The 11,818-nt window shown below is 51.4% G+C and overlaps 1 protein-coding gene across 3 annotated transcripts in view; it reads left to right on the top strand.

Moving 5' to 3' along the window:
• The first annotated feature begins 4,695 nt into the window (after positions 1-4,695).
• Positions 4,696-11,818, top strand: part of RC3H1 (ring finger and CCCH-type domains 1) — a 65,388-nt gene continuing 58,265 nt past the window's right edge. For all 3 annotated transcript variants that reach the window (XM_066597500.1, XM_066597501.1, XM_066597499.1), the window contains exon 1: positions 4,696-4,824. The gene's annotated coding sequence lies outside the window, so the exon portion shown is untranslated. The remainder of the gene's footprint in view (positions 4,825-11,818) is intronic.

The raw sequence follows: 11,818 nt of genomic DNA, 5'->3' as shown, positions 1-11,818 counted from the left end.
TTCAGTACCCCGATCTTCAACTAACCCTGTGGATGTCCTGATGTAAGAAGCTCTTTTAGGTGACAGCTGTCCCCTAAACAAGAACGGACATGTCCTCCTGCAGCTGACGTAAGCCATTGATGAATCATAGACCAGAAAACTAAATTAAACTCAAAACAGGATTTCAATGCTTCCAAATCCAAAGTTAGCTTCTGTCATGGGACCGGTGGTCAACAATAGCGCTATTCATCCTCTGCCTTCCCAGTTCACAAGATGTATCTAAAAAAGCAGATCTGGAGGCCTGACCGCTCTGCTCCTAGAAATGTAAGGAATGTATCACAGAAGGGGAAACTTAAAAACAAACTCACTGAAAGCGGCCATATACTTACGGTACTAACACAGGAGGGCAAACACGTGCACCACCTCAACCTGCAGGCAGCCCAAACTGCCAAATGAGGGAGCCAACTTACACCTGTGGAGGACACCGATGAGACAGCCACTCACACAGCCTCTTAATATAGAGGGGGGTGGCTGCTTGGTGTATACTCCTGCACAGAGTAGATACAAAGTGTCAGACCATTCTGGTATATGTAGTGCACCATGCAGACTACATGCTGTTGGCTCTGTTCACATCTGCATCGTACTATCTGTCTATAATGGAAACCACGACACAGTGCCGGATCCATTATACGACAGGCACCATCCGCACCTGACGGACCTTATTGCCTTCAGAGTGATGACGTCCTGACATAGTGACTGCTAAGGTGAGCCGGCCACATGTCGAAGACGTTCTCACTTGCTCCCTGCAACCAGAAGTGAGAACCAATGGGAAACTTGACAGAAGTGGCTGGGAGGTGACTATGGCTTCTATTATGTTGGTGAGCAGCTATTGAAGAAAAAAGTTGTCCCCAGATGACCCCTTTAAATAGTGACCGTCATTGTTAAAAATAGAGTCATGATTAGTGATGGTCTGGATGATGAGACCTCACTTATCATCTGTGCACAAATATAAGCCGAAGACTGTATATCGCCTTTACCCAGCTCTCAGAAAAGAGCCAAGCCAACGAGTAACATCGCACAATCAAGTTGGATGTCTCCGGTTGACATTGAGCTGTTGGGACCGCCCACTTGACAGCATAGGGAGTCAGATCTAAGGAAGAGTTCATATGAGTGAATGGAAGTGAGTATAACTAAAAGACGAACAGCAATAGAATCAGCGGGGCAGCAGCTGTAGAGCTCTGCATCCAGCCCCGCTGACATTACCGCATGATGAGTCCTCTTTAACCCTTAAGGACATGGCCTATTTTGACCCTAAGGATGTAACAATTTTTTGGGGATATTCATCTCCACTTTTTAAAAGTCAGAACTTTTTACATTTTCCATCGACATGGCCATATGAAGGCTTGTTTTTCGTGGTGAACTGGTACCATCTCATTAATTGGGTACATATGATGTATTGTAAAACTTTCAACAATTTTTTTTAACCCTTTCCAATCCACTGTCTGACGTCTAAAGACATTCTGATTGAAGGCTGTACAGCTCCAATGTCTGAACATGTCCAGCAGGGTATTCTTACTGTAGATTTCTGGCCGCTCTGCTGTCAGGGGCCTCTCCATTATATCCCACACTGCAGTACTGGCTCTAGCCAGTAGATGGTGCCATTGTATAATGGCAGAAAGAGAAAACCCCCTAGGAAACCCTGAATCCAAAATTGGATTGCAAAAGGATAAAGTCAATGGATGCCATCTCCGTCCGCAATTGAAATTGCGTACGGACCGCTGATTCTGCTGGAAAAGCAGGAGTTTTCAATATTAAAATCTGAACTGAACATCTCCAACGGCGAGCCGTGCGGACCATCCGCAGTACAGATTTAAGGAGAAAACAGGTACGTGCGGACCCCGCTGCTGCCAGGGCCGGATTTCGCATGCGGAATCTGACCCGCCCGTGTGCAGGCGGCCTGAGTCAGTTATTCCTACACCTTGTTTATCATTCGGTACTGACCATTATAAAGGTGTCCTTGTGTGATGCACCGAATTGTCTTCACCTCCTATGATCGTATGCAGTAAGTGAATGAGCACGGGACCACCCTCCTGGCCATACTGTCAATACAAGAGGTGTGTAGATTCCGGTTATCTTCTCCAAGGTCTATTAACCTTCTCCAATCCAATTTGTATTCTGGTTTTCCTAGGGGGCTTACTCTTTTTCTGCCATTATACAACGGCGCTATCTGCTGGCTAAAGCCAGTACTGCATGAGGTGACACGTTGGATAGGCTCCAACAGCAGAGAGGCTGGCAATATACAGTAAGAGAACCCCGACGGAAGTCTACCAACATCGGAGCTGTACAGCCTTAAATCATAATGTCTTCAGAGGTCAGACTGTGGATTGGAAAGGGTTAATGGACAAGTGCAGACCCGGCTTTGTTTGTTGTCTGTACGTTGGCCTAATTCATACTTTAATAGACCCAATAAGTTATTTTTTAGACTCTTTCTCTGTGAAAGGCCTCCTGCACACGGCAGAGCCGGATTCTGCATGCAGAATCCCGCAGCATAATCCGGCTCTGGTATCCGCGCTTAACTGCTCCGTTGCTGGCTTTTCTGTACTGCAGATGGACCCGGCGGCTCGCCGTCGTGCATGCACAGTTCAGATCCCCCCCCCACACACACACATCGTCGCCTATCAGCGACCTGCCGCAATGTTCATTACGGACAGGCCACTGGTCGGACAGCTTCCATTGACTTCAATGGAAGCCGTCCGTGCGGAATCTGCATGAAAATGGAGCATGCTGCGATTTTTCCTCCGCAAGCGGAAATCGCAATTGGGATCTCCATAGGAAGTAAGGGGCAGTATTTTCTGCGGATTCGCGGTGCGGACGCCAACCGCGGCTTCCGCAGCGAACATTCGCCTGTGGGCAAGAAGCCAAAGAGTCAGCTGTGTGATCGCTCAATACTAACCCCGAATGCGCAGGATGTAAATGTACAGCCTGTATCTTTAAAGGGTTAATGCATACATCAAAGCGCCATTAAAATCTTAACTCGATTTTCTATCTGGTCTCCTAGCAAATTGTGAGCGAATCCCCGCCCATGCAAAACGTGAATTGCGTATGCACTGCTCATCGCTCGCATCCATAGAGATCCATGGAGCCCATACGGGCGGAACCCGTGCTAAAATAGAGCATGGTGCGATTTTCCTTCCGCTAGCGGAAATCGCAATTCCTACCCGCAAGTGTGAGCAAACCGGGGAAAGTCCACGCCTTTCAATGCGCGCATATTACTGCGTATTGTCTACGTGGCCGGCGATCGCAGAATCCGCAATTCAAATCCGGTCATGTGAGACCATCCTAATACCGACATTAGCGATTTTGTTTTCCGTTTGGCGGTTTTCTCAGAGGAGCAGCGAAACTGAAAAAGTGAGTTTTCTCGCATTAGTTAGGCCGGGCTCACACGAGCGTAAGATGAACGCATATTATATGCGCGATGTACGTGCATCCGATACGCGGTAATACGTAGGCAATCAAATACGTTGGTTCACGCTGGTTCTCTCATCTTTGCAAGAATTGCGTAATACGTGAGCGCAAAAAAAGATGGCAGCATGTTTTATTTTGCAGCATATATATATACGTGAGATAGGGCCCATTGTTCTCTATGGGTACCTATATACGCGCATCCATACGCAATTACATACGGCGCGAGAAGTGGAAACATAAAAAACAGCTGTACTGCGTGATATACGCTGTCATGCGCAGTACGATGTTGGCGCCATATGCGTTAGTACGCAGGGTCACGTCTGGCTTCGCAGCAGTAAAAACGCTGCAGGTGTAGACGTTCCGCACGCATTTTAGAGCCCGAGCCTAAGCAGCAAAGTGACGAGATTTGCAAAAATCTCGTCTACCCGCTGCGGCCAAACCGCGTGGCGCAGAATTCAAATCCGTGACATGTCAATTGTATCGCCGTCTCCTCTCTTTGGGGAGAAATTCCCACAGAGGAATAGCGGCGGAGGACAAGCCGCTTCAAGCCTGCGCAGGTTTTGAAACTGCCTTTCTGCGGCGGAAATCTTACGGAATTTCCGTGCAGCCCTGGACATTGCGTGAGATTTCCGTTCCGTGGGAACGCGGCCCTACTGCAGTAACCCGCTAACACGAGATGCGTTCCTTCTGTAGATCAGCGTCCCGCATGTTGGATGCATTTTTTTTTTATTTTAAAAATGCGCAATTTGCATTTTTAGCGCACGTGAAAAAAAAAATCCCATACCGTTCCAATAGTAAACCGCATTGCACTCATACGCAAAACGCATGGCGGATAAGTGTGAAACGTTTTGGGTTTTTTTCCCCCCGCGTAAAAAATAATGGGCGATTCTTGCGGCAAAGTTGCCAAAAAACGATCTTTCGGGAAGAAAAATTGCTCGTGCGTATTAACGCATCGAGAGCGACGGTTTTTTTCCGCTTTCATCTCGCAATCGGACGCGGGAAAAAAAACGGTCGTGTAAATAGGACCTGATTTAAAAATGCCCACCTCCCTTTGTATCATCGGATGGGCTCAAAATGAACGTTCTAGAGCAGAGGGTGGTATATAGAACGCGCTCTAGAACACTCTCCGACTCTAGAACGTCTCCGGCGGCCGGTAACGGATGAGGGGCGGGCACCAGACAGCAGGGGGAGGGGCAGATGCCGGCCGCGCGAGGAGGGGGAGAGTCTGGGCTGCGGGAGGGGAGGGATCGCGGAGGATTGTGGGAGCAGGAAGAAGAGCTGAGCAGCCGGAAGGACACGATGCTCCCCGCTCTCCGTCTGGTGAGCCCCCCGCCGGCAGCTCGCAATGCCCGGGACACGGACAGCTGAGACCCCTCGCCGGTAAGTCCCGCGCTGCAGCATGGGGCCAGGATGACCGGCGGCGACGGCGGCCGCTGCTCTGCGGGAGGGGAGGGAGCGCTGCTATTCTCAGCTCCCCGGGGGGAAGGTGGGGGATGGACGAGCTCGCTGCTGCTGACAACGGCTAGGCCGCAGGCTTCCTCGCGGCTCCCTGCTCGGGGCTGCGGGCGGCGGAGGAGGCCCGCAGCTGTGACTCGGCAGCGGCCCCGCCCAGCAGCGCTCTGTCGTCCCAGCCCTGCTGTTTACTAATAGGGAACAATACAGCGGAGAGGGAAGGAGCTGTTGCCCGTAGCAACCAATCAGATTACAGCTTTCATCGAGTAGCGCGCACCACCTCGCTAGAAGCTGTAAGCTGATTGGTTGCTAGGGGCAACGGCTCACTTTTTGTCTGCTCTAACGAGGCGTTAGGCCTAATGTGGGGCTGCCATGTCCAAGGCAGGGGATATAAACATGGTGTGCGGATAACCTGCCCGTAGCGATGGAACTATATCCAATATGTGTCATTTACAGAAGGTGTACGTATTCCACAGCGGAGATCAGTGCTGTTTAGTGAGATGCACATTATGTCGCTGGTCGCCACGGTTACAGCATTGATTGTAACTTTACACTTTTTGCAATATTAGCTGTTTTTGTTTCTTCTTTAGGCCACCTGCACACAGGCAGATTTGAATAGCGGAATCCGCAATTAGCCCCCGTGCGGACGAAACGCTGTTTCAGGCGCCCATACGAATGAATGAGCGCCCGCATCTCCGTGCGGATAGGAATTGTGGCGTTCGTGAGCGGAAAAAAACATTTGTTTTGAGTGGATTCCGCACGGACGGCTCCGTTAGTCTCTATTAAAGCATTCAAATCGCAGTGAATCCGCAATTACATTGCAGATTGGCGCAGATTCCGCGCTAACAGACTCCATTGATCGCTATGGAAACGCTGGAATCCCAGTGCATTACATTACGGATGGCGTGCGGATTTCTAGGCAGAATTTTTTTTTTCTGCGCGGAGAATGCACCGTCCATTCGCATACACCTGCACGATCGCATCTCCGATCGTCCGCAACCACTCGCAGTTCATTTCCACGACAAATCGCAGGCTTTCCGCGGCTTTAGTGTTTTTTATGGTAACAAAATGGGTTTATAAACGTACTAAATCCTGTGACGCAACGTATCGTATCGCGTGTGGCTGGAATTATGGTGTTTCTACGGCTGCACGCGGGCGGGTCGGAACGCGAATGCAAATCTCTAATTTTTTTTACTGCGCGTTTTGCTTAAATATGCCTGCGAGCGAACACGTCCGTTGTGATCAAGAGAGCCTCTCACGCGGAAATCGCGATAAAATAGAACATGCTGCGATTTGTTTGGCGCTCGCGGGAGCCGCAGTACAGATCCGCATGTGTGCGTGGAGCTGCGGGCGACCATTCTTTTCTCTGGCCCCCTGAAGCAGCGAATCGTCCGCGTGGGAGTCGCACGCAAAATCAAATACACCCGTGTGCGCACGTTAAATGCGCTAGTGTGAGAGGCCCCATTGAAATGCATGGAACCTTAGTGCTGTGTATCTGGCGGCCCATACGCAATTAACATTGGTCGCAGATTCCGTGCCATCGCCCAGCGTGGGGAAAAAAAACTCTGTACTGCGCATTTCCGATGGCTGCTGGGTCCGTCCGCAGTACAGAGGTAGAACAGACATGACAAATGCGCACGGGAACCTGTATGTAGAATCCGTCTCTGCTGTGTACGTGCGTATCATACGCTGTGCACCGCGGCAAATCCAAATACATTGATTTTCGTAATTTCAATCCAGTTTTTTTTTTTCATTGCGTTTAATGTTTTACGTGCGAATGAGCCCTAACCTGTCAATGGGTGCCTACTAAACGCTGCGCATGTGCAATGTGTGGTGTTTACACTCAATGGCGCTGAGCGACAGAGCGGGAAATGTAAAAAAAAAAAATTGAAACCAGGAAGCCAAAAACCATATTATGCGAAATCCGCAGCGCTAAACTACCATGTCTTTCAGTGGGGCCTCTCGCACTGGCGTTTTTGCGCCATGTCTTTTACTCGCACAAAATCGCGCGCCGGACTTCCTATTTCCTACTTTTTAGCTCCTATTTCTTACACAAATCACCCATTAAAATGAATGGCGGGCGTTAAACAAAGCGAATACTCTGCGCAGAAATTAAAAAAACACGAAATCAGTGCGTGTAAAACACTTTGTACACGCACATGTATATGCGTGCGAGAACACGCTATACGTAGGGATACGCAGGTCTGTACGCCAGTGAAACACTGCGATTTCTATGCAGCGTCTTGCAGTACAGTTGTGCGAGCCCGTCCGTAAGCAGCTGCATGCCATGCGCGAGAAAACGCAAGTATGTAATGCCCATGCTCTACCTCGGCGTGTATCCGCACGTTATATGCGCCAATATAAAACGTGCTACAATTTTTTTTTTTTTTTTTCACGCAGGTAATAATAGATGCATGAAAAAAAAATCGCAGGTATCAGCCGCCCAATACTAGTCAATGGGCAGTTGGCATCGCATGCTGCAAGCACAATGCCAAGATGTCCGTCTGAGATCGGCCTCGGGTGCAGATGCGCCCGTATTTTCTACCGCCCGACTGAATCCAGTTCGTGTATTTAGATGTGCGTTAAGCAAAAAGGAAAAGTCACAACATGTCTTTTTTTTTGTCACGTTTGTGCACCAGCTGCCCCCGTAGAAGTCAACGGGGGTGCGATATGCAAGGAGATGCATGATCCGCTGGTAAAAGAACGAAATGGTCATTTCAGTCGCTGCGTCTGTGTCCCGCGCACAAATAAAACGTGCGCTTCGGGCGGAAAAACTACAGTAAAATACGTGATATGTACACAAAGACTTGCTCATAGCGCAAAAAGTTGGGCTAAGGCACGTGCAACTGCGCTTACGCTCGTGTGAAGCCGGCCTTACGTTTCCAGTGTGCGTAGCGATGGACTCACGCGTGCATGAGCGCAATTCATTGGGGCAATTCTGTGTTCTTGACTCAAATCTGCCCTTTGATTGTCGCCACAATCACGGTCGTGTGAATGAGCCCTAACTCTGTTGTGGATTTGAATGGAGATTCAGCACTTTTTACTGAATGCTGTTAATATCCACACCGCCGTTCGTACGGTGCGGATATTGAAATTTCGCTTCGTCCGTGCCTGGTGGCGGCACGTGGATTTTCTCTATTGACTGGAGCTATGGCCAGGCTCACAGAGGCTGATTTGGATTGTGGATGCCGCGATCGCCGACCATGTGGGAGATCGGTGGTAAAACGCGGATATTGAAAGGCACTTACGGTTTCGTTCCCACGCGCGGATAGGAATTGCATATTCCATGTGCGTAAGACAAATCGCAGGGATGGCAGTGTTTTGACGTCAGTTTGGCCTGAGAACAAGTCGCTGTGCGTGCGCTCTAACGCTCTTCCCGCTGATGCTTGGCCGGGCTCTTCCCGCTGATGCTTGGCCGGGCTCTTCCCGCTGATGCTTGGCCGGGCTCTTCCCGCTGATGCTTGGCCGGGCTCTTCCCGCTGATGCTTGGCCGGGCTCTTCCCGCTGATGCTTGGCCGGGCTCTTCCCGCTGATGCTTGGCCGGGCTCTTCCCGCTGATGCTTGGCCGGGCTCTTCCCGCTGGTCCGCTACCTCAGAACTCTGTTAAGGCACAGATAGCACCTGACTCCAGCAGCCAATCAGAGACCACAGTGCTTGGGTGCCCTTCTTCTGGAGGGGTGATGTCGGGAGAACAGCGAGTGATTGATGTGGCTTCTGATTGGCTGAAGTGGTCGGGTGGAATCTATTCCTAAAGAGTCAGCGGGGTTGCATTGCTGCATCACCGGGAATGGGGGGCGGTGGAGGACATATGAGTACCACTGCTTTTGTTTTTTTAATGCATTTGCATCCATACTTATAGGATTGGCCAACAATTTCTTTTAAAGGGGTTGTCCAGGTTTAGACAAATATGGCCGCTTTCTTCTAAACACAGGCCACCCTTGTCCGTTGGTTATGTCCCCATTCACTTCAATGGAGCTGGGCTGCAATACTACACACATACCTATGGACAAGGGTGGTGCTGTGTTAAGAAAAAAGCAGCCATGTTTTTCTAACCCTGGACAACAACTGTATTGGCAGTGGAAATCCCTTGCAGACCTGCGAAGTCCACGTTTTACATATGGCGCAGATTTACTGCTAACTTCCCCTCCCATTCGTACGGATGAAAATCCAAACTGCAGTTTAATTTATGCTGCCGATTTTTAATTTTAAATATTTTTTTTGCCATATTGGATTATACTGTAACATGCTGTAGATTTTCTAGCGTGTATGCCATATTACGTTAACACACAGTGGAAATGGCGCAAATTGTCCAGCGGAAAATACGCACTACAGTTCACATCAAAACTGCGTCAAAAACAACGCGATTTTTGTCGCAAACCTGCAGCAGATTTAACGCTTGCAATAGAAGAGGTCCGCTGTGAATCCGTAGCAAAATGTGCGCCAACATTATGGATTTTGCTATAGATTTAAACCGCTGCACCAATTCCGCTACGTGTGAACGAACCCTAAAGATGGTTTTACACAGAAAGTTTACCTGGTCGTCGCTGATGAGTTGGGGCGGGCTCACGCGAACGGATCTGATTCTGCATGTGGATTTCCGCAGTGAAAGACCTGCAATCATTCGCTGAGTGATGGTGGATGCGAGCGGTTTTCCCTGCGGATGTGCGCAGCGCATCGTCCACACAGAAGAATGACAACTCTCCCCTTCGTTATGGCTTTTCCTTTGAAGTTGTGAGCACTTTTGCCCTCGTACGTAATGTTGTTTGTGTATGGGCGACTGAACACTCGCATTCGTTGACTTAAATGTGGGCCGTCCGTGCGAAATCTGCACTAAAATAGAGCATGCTACAATGTTTCTTCTGCTCGCGAATACGAAATTCAAACCCAGAGGTGTGAGCGAAAAGTCGAAAATGAAAGCCTTTCAATGCCCGCGGTTTATTGCGGATCTTCCCGTGATCGAGGAATCAACACGGAAGTGCCGCCGTGCCTTGGAAGGGCGGCTGTAGGGGGTGCCGCCGTGCCTTGGAAGGGCGGCTGTAGGGGGTGCCGCCGTGCCTTGGAAGGGCGGCTGTAGGGGGTGCCGCCGTGCCTTGGAAGGGCGGCTGTAGGGGGTGCCGCCGTGCCTTGGAAGGGCGGCTGTAGGGGGTGCCGCCGTGCTTTGGAAGGGCGGCTGTAGGGGGTGCCGCCGTGCCCCGGAAGGGCGGCTGTAGGGGGTGCCGCCGTGCCCCGGAAGGGCGGCTGTAGGGGGTGCCGCCGTGCCCCGGAAGGGCGGCTGTAGGGGGTGCCGCCGTGCCCCGGAAGGGCGGCTGTAGGGGGTGCCGCCGTGCCCCGGAAGGGCGGCTGTAGGGGGTGCCGCCGTGCCCCGCAAGGGCGGCTGTAGGGGGTGCCGCCGTGCCCCGCAAGGGCGGCTGTAGGGGGTGCCGCCGTGCCCCGCAAGGGCGGCTGTAGGGGGTGCCGCCGTGCCCCGCAAGGGCGGCTGTAGGGGGTGCCGCCGTGCCCCGCAAGGGCGGCTGTAGGGGGTGCCGCCGTGCCCCGGAAGGGCGGCTGTAGGGGGTGCCGCCGTGCCCCGCAAGGGCGGCTGTAGGGGGTGCCGCCGTGCCCCGCAAGGGCGGCTTGTAGGGGGTGCCGCCGTGCCCCGCAAGGGCGGCTTGTAGGGGGTGCCGCCGTGCCCCGCAAGGGCGGCTTGTAGGGGGTGCCGCCGTGCCCCGCAAGGGCGGCTTGTAGGGGGTGCCGCCGTGCCCCGCAAGGGCGGCTTGTAGGGGGTGCCGCCGTGCCCCGCAAGGGCGGCTTGTAGGGGGTGCCGCCGTGCCCCGCAAGGGCGGCTTGTAGGGGGTGCCCCGCAAGGGCGGCTTGTAGGGGGTGCCCCGCAAGGGCGGCTTGTAGGGGGTGCCCCGCAAGGGCGGCTTGTAGGGGGTGCCGCCGTGTTGCTTTACTCCTTGGAGTTAGTTTGTCTGTAAATTATTTTATTGATGAAGCACATGACTATTTCATCCTAAAGCATCTGAAGGGTATTTGTACATGAAGTGTTCTATCGGGCGAGCCCTTGTGCCTTTCAGGCCGGTGTGAACGTGTTCTCCATTCTGTGCCCCATACATTATTTAGTTGGTTGTGTCTCCCCATCTGCCAGGCGTTAGTAGAGAGAACAGAAGGAAAGGCTGAAGCTACAGAACAGCGGGGTCATAGAGGAACGTCTTCCACACATTAAACTTCCTATATAGTTGGTCGCCGCTGGTTTCTACGGATCTTCATGTGTAAACCGACTCGAGGAGCTAAATCTGGCTGCACTTCCTGTTGTCACTCGTCCAAAACTTGCTGCCAGTTCTGTGTCCAACATGTAACAGATGCCAGAAGAGACCGAAGCCGGGTTATCAGAGGATGCTGAAACGTAAAGGGACTCCAATATTGATGACCCGTCCTTAGGATATCACATCAGTGGGGGGTCTGCTGCTTCGGACCCCCAAGGATCAGCTGTTTGAAGGCTAGTGCAATTGAAATGAATTGAAACTTAAAGGGTCACAAGTTTTAAGGCCGGTATTCCATACACTGTGGCAAGTTTATGGAGGCGCGCACTTCTTAAGAAATTTGGCGTATCTCTTGTGCCAGCAAGTCAAATTGTCATTGTGAATACGGACCAAAATAGGACAACCCCCCGCTCAAAAATAAATAAAATGCACATCTGAATACACAGATTTACTTTAATTAGTCCGTGTGCTGCCTGTAATGTGGACAAAAAAGTACGCCCCTGCGAATGGCTAAGTGACCGATGGACGAGTGAGAGGTAGCGGCACAATAGTAATCTCATTGGGGCATCGAGGCCTATGTTAGGTGCCTTCAGCCATGTATGTTATGTCTTTGAGTACTTATGGCCCCCCCTTTGTGACGCACGCTGTTCTGCTGTTGTGCTGTCTTGGTTCTCCGTATT

The sequence above is a fragment of the Eleutherodactylus coqui genome, chromosome 3 (assembly GCF_035609145.1).
Source record: "Eleutherodactylus coqui strain aEleCoq1 chromosome 3, aEleCoq1.hap1, whole genome shotgun sequence".
NCBI lineage: Eukaryota > Metazoa > Chordata > Amphibia > Anura > Eleutherodactylidae > Eleutherodactylus > Eleutherodactylus coqui.
The sequence above is the reverse complement of the archived record's forward strand: the minus strand, read 5'-3'. Positions and strand labels throughout refer to the sequence as shown.